This window comes from Phascolarctos cinereus, unplaced genomic scaffold (assembly GCF_003287225.1).
Source record: "Phascolarctos cinereus isolate Bilbo 61053 unplaced genomic scaffold, phaCin_HiC Scaffold_5;HRSCAF=322, whole genome shotgun sequence".
Taxonomy (NCBI): Eukaryota; Metazoa; Chordata; class Mammalia; order Diprotodontia; family Phascolarctidae; genus Phascolarctos; species Phascolarctos cinereus.
In genome coordinates this window covers 223,377,084-223,390,205 of record NW_027555958.1, presented here as the reverse complement: position 1 = coordinate 223,390,205, position 13,122 = coordinate 223,377,084, and the positions used below count along the sequence as shown (strand labels likewise).

The 13,122-nt window shown below is 37.4% G+C and overlaps 1 pseudogene; it reads left to right on the top strand.

The window, feature by feature from the left end:
- The first annotated feature begins 11,072 nt into the window (after nucleotides 1-11,072).
- Nucleotides 11,073-12,334, top strand: LOC110213604 (glycine amidinotransferase, mitochondrial pseudogene; annotated as a pseudogene).
- Nucleotides 12,335-13,122: the final 788 nt, after the last annotated feature.

Genomic DNA, 13,122 nt, shown 5'->3' with positions numbered 1-13,122 from the left:
GTTATTTTGAGGGAAGAGGAAGGGGAATATAAAAACAAGGTCTATTGTCATCATTCATATTGAAGTCCATGTTTTTCTTACTTCCAAATGGGGCTTCATGAGTGTAACTGGGTGCTTTCAGAATAGGGTAATAGAGGCTGTGCAAATGGCACCATATATTTTTTGTTTTCACACATGAAACTATCTGAGCTGAGAGGAGAGATGTAAGTTGCAACATTAAGTGATGAATAGATAATAAGTTGGACGTAGAACATTTCTTTTCTAAATATGGCATAATGTGGTAGACAGAGGATAATTGAAGAGAAATTGTCCAAACCTTTTATTCTATCATATCATTCTATTCAAGGAATGAATGTCCCATAACATTAATAGATTTGTGGAATTTATATACAAGAGTGAAATTTCTCTAGGAAAACTTCCATACTTTCATTTTAAAACACATATATTAAGGAATGATGATTGCTATTACAAAAGGTTTCATGAAATTATTTTAGAGCTCTACATTTGAATGGTAATTTACATTTTCAGAGTTGTTACCTCATTTACTTCTCCTATAATATTGGTAGGATAGCACATCATAGGAATTAGAATACCGGACTTGTAATCAGGAGAATGTGGATCTGATTTCTGCTGCAAACATAAGCTGTGTAACCTTGGGCAAGGTTCTTGACCTCAGTTTTTATCTATTAAATGGGGATAATCAGAGTACCTACCTCACAGGGTTGTCATAAAGATCAAATATAAGAGTACACATAAAATATTTTACAAACCTCAAAGTGCCAAAGAGATATAAGCTATTATTATTACACAAGATTTCTCTGAAAAAAAAATTAGTTCCTAACAAATGAATGAATACCTGGAATGCAACATATGGAAGACATAATTGTACTGATTATGAATTGCTTTTACTGAACAAAATGGAATCTTTTTGTGATAGGTGAGATGCCTTGGGGTCATCATTCCACACATCAGTGACCATTATACAAAACTATTGAAGTAGAATGTATTAGAATTAGAATAAATGAGTACTTAACTAAAGACATACTCTAGAAGCTACTTTTTAGATGAGACATCCAAAATAACAAGATATTGTCCTTGATATTGGCTTGTTTTGATTTACTCATTTTTTAAATTTAGTATTATATTTTCCCCAAGCTACATGCAAAAACAATTTTAACATTCATTTTTAAGACTTAGAGGTCCAAATTGTCTCCCTTCTTCCCTCCCCCGCTCCCTGCCCCTCATTGAGAAGGCAAGTAATTCAACATAAGTTATGCATGTATAGTCATACAAAACACTTCCATAATAGTTATATTGTGAAAGACTAACTGTATTTCCCTCCATCCTATACCCCTCCATTTATTCTATTCTCTCTCTCCTTTCACCCTGTCTCTCCTCAAAAGTGTTTTGCTTCTGACTAGCCCTCTCCCCCTTCTCTTACCGCCTTTTCCCCTACTTTCTTGTAGGGTAAGATAGATTGCTATATATATGCAAATGAGTGTGTCTGTTATTCTCTCTTTGAGCCAATTCTGATCAGAGTAAGGTTCACTCACTCACCCTCACCTCCCCCCTCTTCCCCTCCACTGCAAAAGCTTTCTCTTGCTTCTTACATGTGAGATAATTTATTCCATTCTACCTCTCCTTTTCTCTTTCTCCAGTACATTCCTCTCTCACCCCTTAGTTTTGTTTCTTAGATATCATCTCTTCACATTTAAATCACACCTGTGCCCCCATTTATACATACTCCTTCTAACGACCCTAATAATAAGAAAGATCTTATGAGTTATAAATATCATCTTTCCATGTAAGGAATGTAAATAGTTCAACTTTAATAAATATCTTATGATTTCTCTTTCCTGTTTACCTTTTTATGCTTCTTTTGAGTCTTGTGTTTGAAAGCCAAATTTTCTATTTAGCTCTGGTATTTTCTCAAGAATGCTTGAAATTCCTCTGGCTCATTGAATGTCCATTTCTCCCCCTCATGGATTATACCAGTTTTGCTGGATAGGTGATTCTTGGTTTTAATCCCAGCTCCTTTGCTCTCTGGAATATCATATTCCAAGCCCTCCAATCCCTTAATATAGAAGCTGCTAAATCTTGTGTTATGCTGATTGTTTCCACAATACTTGAATTGTTTCTTTCTTGCTGATTGCAATATTTTCTACTTGACCTGGGAACTCTGGAATTTGGCTACAATATTTCTTGGAGTTTTCATTTTAGGATCTCTTTCAGGAAGTGATCAGTAGATTCTTTCAATTTCCATTTTATCCTTTTCTTCTAGAATATCAGGGCAGTTTTCCTTGATAATTTCTTGAAAGATGATGTCTAGGCTCTTTTTTTGATGATGGCTTTCAGGTAGTCCAATAATTTTAAAATTATCCCTCCTGGATTTATTTTCCAGGTCAGTTGTTTTTCCAATGAGATATTTTACATTGTCTTCTATTTTTTAAAATTCTTTTCATTTTTTAAAATAATTTCTTGATTTTTCATAGAGTCACTAGCTTCCAATTGCTCCATTCTAATTTTTAAGGAAGTATTTTCTTCAATGAGGTTTTGGACCTCCTTTTCCATTTGGCCATTTTTACTTCTTAAGGCATTCTTTTCCCCATTGGCTTTCTGGACTTCTTTTTACCATTTGGGTTAGGCTATTTTTAAGGTGTTATCATCTTCAACATTTTTTTGTGTGTCTCTTTCACCAAGCTATTGGCTCATTTTTTATGATTTTCTTGCATCACTCTCATTTCTCTTCCAAATTTTTCCTTTACTTCTCTTACTTACTTGATTTTCAAAATCCCATTTGAACTCTTCCATGGCTTGGGAATAATTCATATTTTTCTTGGAGACTTTGGATGTAGGAGCTTTGACTTTGTTGTCTTCTCCTGATTATATGTTTTAATCTTCCTTGTCACTGAAGTAAGTTCCTATAGTCAAGAGTTTTTTTGTTGTTTGTTCATTTTCCCAGCCTATTTACTTGACTTCTTAACTCTTCATTAATGTAAGGCTCTTAGTGTCCCAAGCTTCAGGGGTTTTGTACAGCTGTTTTCAGATATACTTTTAGGGACCTGTAAGTTTTCACTTCTTCCATGGTGGTATGATCTAAAGAGGGGTATTTACTCCTCTCCTGGCCTGTGCTCTGGTCTGTGAGTCACACAATTACTCTTTTCTGTCCTGAAACTCTGAGGAGGGTACTCCTTCTCATCCTGGGACTGTCACTCAGGGCTGCAACCTGACTCCAGGTATGGGTAAAGCAACAGAGTCCTGCCTCAGTGCTAGCAAAGAGACTCTTGCAATTTCCTTTTGCCCAGTTGTTTGACCCCCTTACCATCTGTGGACTGAAAACTCTGGAAGCAGCTGCAGCTGCTGCTGATTCAGTCATTGCTGATTCAGCACTCCCAAGGCCTGCTCCTGGTGTTTTGGAGCCAGGGCTGTGCTGGTACAGCCTGAGCTAGATTGAGCTCCTGTCTCACCTGGGTCTGACAGGCCTTTCCTGCTGACCTTCTAAGTTGTCTTTGTCATCGGTAGGCTAAGAAGTCTGGAAACCACCAGTGCTGCCAGTGATTCAGTCACCCTAAGGCCTGCTTTGAGTTTGCTGGAGCCTGCCTGCGCTGGACTGAGCTCCTCTCCCACCCTGTCGACCTTCTTGGTTGTCTTAGGCTGGAAATTTGTTTCATTCTGTCTTTTTGTGTTTCTACTGCTCTAGAATTTGTTTAGAGTCATTTAAAAAAGTATTTGGAGGGGTTTGCGAGAGAGTTCAGGTGAGTTCCTGCCTTTACTTTGCCATTTTGGCTCTGCCTCCCCCCAACCCATTTCTTCTAAAAGCTCAAGAGAAGGAAAATTCTGGTCAGCTCTAGTGGAATAGCCCTGCCCTCCTTTAACAGGTAAGCTACAAAGGATGGGATTATACAGTCAGGATTGGGAAAGCTAGGTGGATAGAACAGTGGATAGAACACTAAGCTTGGAATCAGGAAGGCTCATCTTCCTGAGTTTAAATCTGGCCTCAGACACTTACTAGCTATGTGATCCTAGGCAAGTCACTTTACCCTATTTGCTTCAGTTTCCTCATCTGTAAAATAGTCTGGAGAAGGAAATGGCAAACCACTCCAATATCTTTGCCAAGAAAACCCCAAGTGGAGTCACAAAGAGACAACTGAATGAATAGCAACAGTTATTTAATTATAAAATTTACCTAAAAATAAAAAAATTAAAAGGATGAGCTAATAAAGAATTTTTTAAATGGTATAACTTTTTTGTTTTTACTAAAACATCTTAAATAATGATGTTTTCAGTAAGAGCAATGCGATTGAATATGTTTCATTTATTTTACAAGTATTGATTTAATGCTTTATGAGACATCAATGAGAAGATCTGGTTCTAAGTTCAGTGTATTTTGCTACTTGGCTTTAATAGCTGTCATAGCTGAAAAACAACAACAACAACAACAATACTCCACATAGATATATAGATCTAAATGGAAGGAGTGTATCATTGGCTATGCTTATTAAATCACGAGTAATTTTTAAATCCCATTCACCAATTATGCAAAGGTTTTTGTTGAAATTTTACTTGTAAATATTCATCTTTCCTGAGCTCAATTAAGTATTGTTTCAGATAGATTTTACATTTTCAATTTTTACAAGTGGGTTCAGCCCAGTGTGGTGAGGCATTCCTGTACATCAAGCTATAGTAGGCTACATAGATTGGGTATCTACACTAAATTTGGCATTAACATGGTCGGCTCCTGAGATCGTGGGGAAGGGGGACAGGGGAGTTGTAGAGGAAAGGGACCAGGTTGCCTAAGGAAGAGTAAACCAGCCCAGGTTAGAAATGGAGCAGGCCAAAGTACCCACGCCCATCCATACTGGAATGAGCCCATGAATAGCCCTTGCACTTCAAGCTCAGGTGAGATGGGGAGAACTAGTCTTTTTCTCTTTTAAGTAGGTTCAAAATGGGCTAAAATTCTCCATTGGGATGATTTTTTAAAAAATTGGTCAGAGAATTCTATTCTCAAGTTTTTAAGATTGCAGATACAGGAGTTTGCTTGTTTGTTTGGTTTTTTTTGACAGGTGATACATTTACAAATTTTAGTAACCTAGAAAAGAGAAAGTGTTCAGAAGGATGAGTGATCAACAGAGTCAAATGCTGCCAAGAAGTCAAAAAAGATGAGTATATTAAAAAAAAAGAGGCCATCAGATTTGGCAAGTGAGATCTTTGGCAACTTTAAAAAAACACTTTCAGAACAGAGAATACTTGAGAATAACAAAGAGGTTGAGAAACCAGGAGACTGGGAAACAGAAAGTTCAGAAAATGTTTAGATGTTGGAGGAAGAATAACGTAACACAATTTCAGGAACTAATGGCAACCCATCCCTATTTGCACATAATGCACTATAAATGGTAACTCTAAGCTCAAGGCTCATTTGCATAAGACTTTCTTCATTGGTGGGCTATTACTTAATGTTGTGTCCCTTTATGAGGGGTGTAGTTATTGAAAGCTTGAGAGAAGAGAGAATATGTGTAGGTCCAGGTAAGAAGTCCCTAAAGGGAAACACAGATTGTGGAAGGAAGCCAACATGTAGAGAAGTTGGTGCCTCAATCATGTTCCTACTCTTTGCTTACTATATTTAAGACTTTAGGGAAATTCTCCTTGGGTGATATCTAGATTTCTTTCTCCCCTTCTCCTTCCTACTTTCCCCTTCCTCCCCTGCTTTCCCCCTAACCTCTCCTCCTGCTTTTTCATGGTTAAATTGAGATATCTTGAAAAATCATTCTCACAAAAGGAAAACAAAGAAGAGAAAAGAAAAGTGGATGGCACAGGGCCATTGTCCTCATGCCAGAGAGGCTGCCCAGCAAGGGGTACATGCCAGGAGATAATCTGAGTGGTAAGGCATGATGATGTTGGGTAGTGAGGTGGGGAAAGAAGTACTTAAAAATGCTTACAGAATGAATGAATTGAAGGGTGTAGGGTCCATTATATTCATAAACTCTTTTAACTGTATTTCCTTCAGTTCTAATTAACCTTCAGTATAAGTTCCTGGCTTTAACCTCTGGATAGCACTGCTTTCTTTCAAAACAAATTCATAGCCCAGTGTCATTTCATACAAACTCTCTGGGAAGAAAATAGAGTTAAATGATTTCCCAGGAGATTAGGAGTAGTGGGGTCCACATGTAAAACTAATTTCATCAGTGTTGGATTTTAGCCACATCCTCAGACCTCAAAAACCTTCCCCTGTGATACTTTCAACAAGCTTTAAATAGAGGTGACCACTTGGTCCTCAGGGCCTTGAAAAAATTTCAATGCTGCTGCTTACACGGTCAGATCCAAGAGAACTGAATTGTCGAAAGTCCTCATAGCTCCCTTGTTTAAATGGTTCCCTCTTTTCCCCTCTCTGTTGGAAACACCTCACTGATTTTTGTTCCTCCCCATTTCTATTTGCCAAAGGATAATCAGCAAAGATTGAATAGGGACATAGCCAAATGAAACTACCACTCAGATGTCCATGACTACTCAGACTTTAAGTGGACTTTAGGGAATATGTTTGTTGGGCCAGGTGGCTATCACTGACTCAAAGAAATGCAAAATGTTGGAGCTGAAAGGGACTCAAGAGGCCTAATCCAACCCCCTTGTTTTGCAGATAGGCAAACTGAGACTCCAAGAGAAGAAATGAACATGCCCTAGGCCAGAATGTCTAGCCATACATGTTTTTAGAGATCCAGGAGTGCTCCAGGGCCTTCTTAGTAATTCAACAAAAGGTGCAAATTTTCAGAGGAAGGCTTTCCTCTAACTGATGGAAACCCTGGGTCCAGAAATGCTAAGCAAATAGCCCATTAAAGCATCCCTCAACAGTTTCTACAAGAACCTCTCACTATTTAATAGGTTCTAAGATGACTCCCAGGTTCCTGAGGTGTATAAAGAATAGGAAGGGATCAATTAATCAACAAATATTTGCTGTGTATTTGCCATTTGCAGGGCACTGTGGAAAATACAAAGAAGTCTAGGACCCTGGTTGTTATCCATCCTTCAATCAATCAATTGACAATGTTTTAAGTGCATGCTACGTGTCAGACACCATGCTGTCCCTGAAGGACCTATAGTCTGATTAGGAAGACAAGAAAAAACAAAAAAAAAATAACTAAGAATTGAGACTAGTTTGTGATTATTACCAAATAAATGGGATCAATAATAAAGCTAGAACAATGAAGGGAATTTTCACAGAGGAACTTGAAAGAGAGTTAGGATTTGCCTTAAAAGAGCAAAGCCTGGCCGAAGAGTAGCAGAATTGGTTTGAAAATCCAAGTCTAACCAATTTGTTTAAACTGCTTGGAGGTAGGTTAAAGGATTTTAAATGTCAACATCATAAATTTTAGTCCTGTCCATACTTGCTCTTATGCCTTTTTAGCCCCACTATTCAAAAGAATACTAACTGGGTGTGGGGAAAGGCTGAAGGCCAGAGCAGATAATCCATAAATTAACTTCCTTTTTCAATAACATCACAATTACCCTTATTTCATTCACCAACCACTATCTGTATATGAGGTACCTGATTTAGTAGTAAGATTTGACTTAGTCTGTGTTACCTTGGTTCATATTTAATCTCTTAATCATTAAATCACTTAATCTCATTGGGCTTCAATTTCCTCATATATAAAAATAATATTAGCTCACTTTTCTACAGTGATTTATGATTTACAAAGAACCCTACACAAAATATTACAACTTATAGTCAGTGTAACTTTGGGCAAGACAGTTAACCTCTCTGGGCATCAGTTTTCTCATCTGTTTAAGAAGGTTGGAATAGATGACCTCCAATATCCTTCCTAATTTTAAATTTATGATACAAAAGTTTTGGTAATAAGCAGTTTTCTGTAGGGCATAATGAAACTATGTTCTAAATATGTGGTGGGTAAAAGCAAGCAACAATATATTACCTGTAAGGCCCTGAATGCCAGATACTGAGAACGGACATACATGACTGGAAAAGGAGATAGGTTAGATATGCAGGAATAATAGCAGACAACAGATGCATAGCTCAGGTGCTCAATTTGTACTTCTGTGATATTGGAACAATCAGAAAAAGACTTTCAACACATTTGGGTGGAGCCTCTATGGGGGATTTATAGAAAGAAAGAAATAAGAGTACAGAGTAAAAAAGTTGAGATCAATGGTGGCAGCAACCACATGGGAGAAACCATGCCATTGAGATCATATATTAACCAAAGTGATTGAAAAATCTCTGAGTTGACTCCATTTTCTCTCCCCTGCCTCAAGTTGAAAAAGTCTACAGAATCATTGGAGGGACTCCTTTAATGTTATAAGCCAGGGGTGGCGAACCTGTGGCCTCGAGGCCACACGTGGCCTTCTAGGTCCTCAAGTGCATTCCTTTGACTGAGTCCAGGTTTTACACAACAAATCCTTTTATTAAGGGGATTTGTTCTGTGAAGCTTTGATTCAAAGGGCTGCACTTGAGGACTTAGAGGGCCACATGTGGCCTCAGGGCCATAGATTCACCACCCCTGTTCTAAGCACATATTTCTCAGCAAAAGGTTCACTTAATGGTTACAGCACAAATTCTGATGTCATCACCCAATGACTTGTTGTATTATTACTTCTAAATGCCATACCCTCCCTCAAAGTCTGATTTATACAGATTTTCATATAAATACTGCACACAACAACCATGCCCTTTGAAAGAGAAAGAAGCTAATAAGAGAACAATACTCATTCATTCATGTATTTAACAAATATCTATTAAGTGTCTAATGTGTACAAAGCAATGTACTGTATGGGGATAGAGAAATAAAAAATAAAACTGTTCCTGTCCCCTTACCCTCAAGGAGCTTAAATCCCGTAGAATTAATAATGTAAAAAATGAACAAAATATCCTCCTATGAATGAAAAGAAAGATAGAAAAGCCTTTTTGTAGTAAATATATGTTTGAGGTTGCGGGGGATCTCTATAACATTACAGTCTAAACCAAACCAGAAAAAGTAATGCCAACACATTTTAGATTGTAATTTAATGCAATTATTTTAAGTACTGAATTATCTACACACATTTCTTTTCTAAATATATGTATATATTAAGTATGTAATCATTTTGAAGTAGCTCTATATTTGTGATAATATGGTATGGTTTATAGCTCCATAAAATAGTTAGTGTTTAGATGTTAGATGAAAATTATGAAATAACAGAATTTTAGAGTTGGGAGGGGCCCAAAGAACACCTTGCTCAACCAGTAACTGATTTCAAATCTCTACAACATAATTAACAAGTGGCTACTGGATAGGGTACCATCTGTAGTATTGTGTTCAGTCCTGGGCACCACATTTTGACAAAGACATTAATTAGCTTGAGAGAATCAAGAGAAGTGCAAAGAAGATGGTGAAGGACCTCAAGTTCATGCCATATGAGAACTGGTTGGAAAAAAAAAACAGGCTGAAGAGAAGACTTTGAGAAGGGGTCAGAGTAGCTCTGCTCAAGAATTTGAAGAGGGGTTAGACTTGTTCTATTCAGCTCCAAGGAGGAAAATTATAAGGAATGGGTAGAAGGTACAAAAAGGCAGATTTGGGCTTGAGATAAGGAAAAGCTTTCTAACAATTAATGTTATCCAAAAGTGGAATGGCCATATTAAGAGGTAGTGAGTGTCCTTTCATTTAAAGTTTTAAAGCAAAGATTAGATAGCTACTTCTTGGGTATGTAACAGAAGGAATTCTTTTTTCACATATGGGTTAGACTAGATGGTCTCTGAGTTCTTTTCCAATTTTGAAATTCTATGATGAACCCTGAGGCAACACATTCTGCTTTTGGATGTATCTAATTGTTAGGAAGTTTTCCCTTAGATTAAATCAAAATTTGTCCTTTGAAACTTCCATTTCCATTGTTCTAACTTCTGCCCTCTGGGTTCAAGCATAAGAAGTCTAAGCCATCTTCCATATGACAAGCCCTCAAATATTATAAGTTACAAAGCTATTATGCCTCCTCCAACCCCATTCCCACCTCAAGTCTTCTCTTCTCCAGATTAAACATTGCCAGTTCTTTCAATCAATCTTTACACAGTTAGGATGGCCAAGTGTCATAATGGATGGAATGTTGAGCACTGTCTCAGACACTCACTAACTGTGTAACCCTGGGAAAAGTCACTAAACATCCTCAGCTTCAGTTTGCTCATCTATAAAATGGGGCTAATAATAGAATCTATTTCTTAAGGTTGTTTTTAACATCAAATGAGATAACATGTAAAATGCTTTGTAACCCTTAAGCATTTTATAAATTCTAGCCATTAAATATAATCTGCATGAATGTTAGAGCCTTTACTGCCACCTCTAAATTATTAATGTATTTTCTAAAATATGGCACTCAGTATTAAACATAATACTCCTGATTTGTTCTGAACAGGGCAAAGTACAGTTGAGTGGTCATGTGCTTATTTCTGGAAGCTAGTTTGCTCTGTATGTAGTATAAAATCATATTAGCTTTCTTAATTATCATTCACTCTCTTGACTCATGACCTTATAGTCCACTGAAATACCCAGGGCTTTTTCAGAACTTTTGTACCATCATTTTCTTTCTATTCTGTACCTATCAAAATAGAATTTTTTTAACTTTAGTGTAAGACTTTATATTTATCCCAATTGAATTTTAGATTATTTAGTTTGTCCCAATTTTCTAGTCTGTCAAGATCTTTTTGAATTTTGACTGTCTCTCTTCCAATGCATTAGTTACTGCTATTGGCTTTGTGTCATTTGCAAATTTGACACAAAGCAGAAATTCAATGATAAAAATGTTAGACAACATGGTGCCAGTCATAGATGCTTGAGATACTTCACTGAAGACTTCTTCCCAAGTTGACATTGAGCCATACATGACTATTCTTTGGGTTTGTCCATTCAACCCACTCTGAATGTATCTAACTGTACTATCATCTATCCCTTATTTCTTATTTTATTTTTCCACAAGCATAGCTTAAAAAGTTTTGTGCTGAGGTGTGTTGCCTGCTTGCCTTGGGAGTGGGAGCCAGCCATTTGTGCCGCTCCAGCAGAGACCATCACGATTATGGACCAGCTGTCCTTGGGGAGATGTTGCGGGTTTGGTGCCTGCATGGTGGGAGCCTGGGGCTGAGGCGGTGCATTACATCGAATCTCCGCTTGGAAGTGTTTTTACAGGATAGGTGCAGTAAACTTTCCAGAGCACCCAGGCTGCAGCAGCCTCCAGAAACTCCTTTGCTGCTGATGACAAGGTCACAGATCCTATTCCGAAGGACTGCCCTGTCTCCTCTTATAATGAATGGGACCCACTTGAGGAGGTGATTGTAGACAGAGCTGAAAATGCCTGTGTTCCACCATTCACTGTGGAAGTGAAGGCCAACATATATGAAAAGTATTAGCTATTTTGCCAGCAGCGTGGAGGCCAGTATTTTCCCATGGAGCATCTGTAAAAGGCTGTTGCTGAAATTGGGAAAATGTGCAATGTTTTGAAAATGGAAGGAGTGACTGTTAAGTGTTAAGTGATCCCATTGATTGGTCTTTCAAGTATAAAACACCAGATTTTGAGTCTACAGGTTTGTATGGTGCAATGCCCAGAGACATTCTGATTGTAGTTGGAAATGAAATCATGGAAGCTCCCATGACATGGCATGCATGCTTCTTTCAGTAAGGAGCATACAGATCAATTATCAAAGATTATTTCCATTGTGGGGCTAAGTGGACAATGACTCCTAAGCCCACGATGGCTGATGAGCTTTATGACCGGGATTATCCAATCTATTCTGTATAAGACAGACTCAAAAAGGGAAAATTTGTGACAACTGAATTTGAGTCATGTTTTAATGCTGCTGACTTCATTCGAGCTGGAAGAGATATTTTTTCACAGAGAAGCCAGGTAACTAATTACCTGGGCATTAAGTGGATGCATAGGCATCTTGCTCCAGACTATAGGGTGCATATCATCTTCTTTAAAGATCCCAATCCAATGTATATTGATTCCACCTTCAATATCATTGGACCTGGTCTTATGCTTTCCAACCGTGAAAGGCCCTGTCATCAGACTGAACTTTTCAAGAAAGCAGGATGGACTATAGTTACTTCTCCAACTCCAATATCATACCAGATGACCACCCACTCTGGATGTCATCCAAATGGCTCTCCATGAATGTCTTAATGCTGGACAAAAACGTGTTATGGTAGATGCCAACGAAGTTCCAATTCAAAAAATGTTTGAAAAACTGGGTATTTCGACAATTAAAATTAATATTCATAATGCCAACTAATTGCGAGCAGGTTTCCATTGTTGGACCTGTGACATTCAACCACCTGGCACCCTGCAATCCTACTTTGACTAGAACTGGTCAGATGAGTGGTTGTGGCCACTTAGCTTGAAATAAGCCTAGTAAGCTTATGTATAAGCTTCATTCTACTGCTAAAACAAAAGCATAAGCTAGCTATATACCATGCTTCAAGCAATCATGTCCTTAACCAGAGTCTTGAACCTAGTTTATTCTCACTTTCTTCCACATAAGGGAAAAAAAAAACTTAATTGCTAAGTCTTTGGGCTGACTTTTTGAAACACTTTGTTTCTACTCCTGAAGTCCTATTCACTGTGGCTTCAAGTGTGAACTTCACAATGTGTTTCAAGGCAAAGGTTAGCTGCTAGAATAACTTGGCCACTAATGTTTAGCCATCTACCTCTGTTTAATTTTCTATCCAAAATGCAGCTTGAAATGATAGCCTTGGATTTAACATTCTTTTTTTTTCTCTGTTAAGTAATATTGAATTTAATTTTCTATGCAAAAGGCAGCTTGAAATGATAGCCCAGAATTTAACTTTCTTCTGTTAAGTAGTGTTGTATATGTCACTTTTTTTTCAAAATAAGAAAAGTACTTACATAGTCACATTTTAAGTGTTACCAGATAACTTCCTCTTTTTCTAACAGTATTTTGGTTGATTTTTTATTTCCATTTTTTAAGATAAGCTAAACTATGTAAACATCAAAGGGAATTCTCCAGGAATTTTGTTAATATTCTTATCTCAACATTTAACATTAGTGTTATTTGCTTCTAAAAACAACTTCATATGACTTATCTCATTTCAAATGAAATGTTTTATCCACATTTCCTGTTATTTCTAAGGT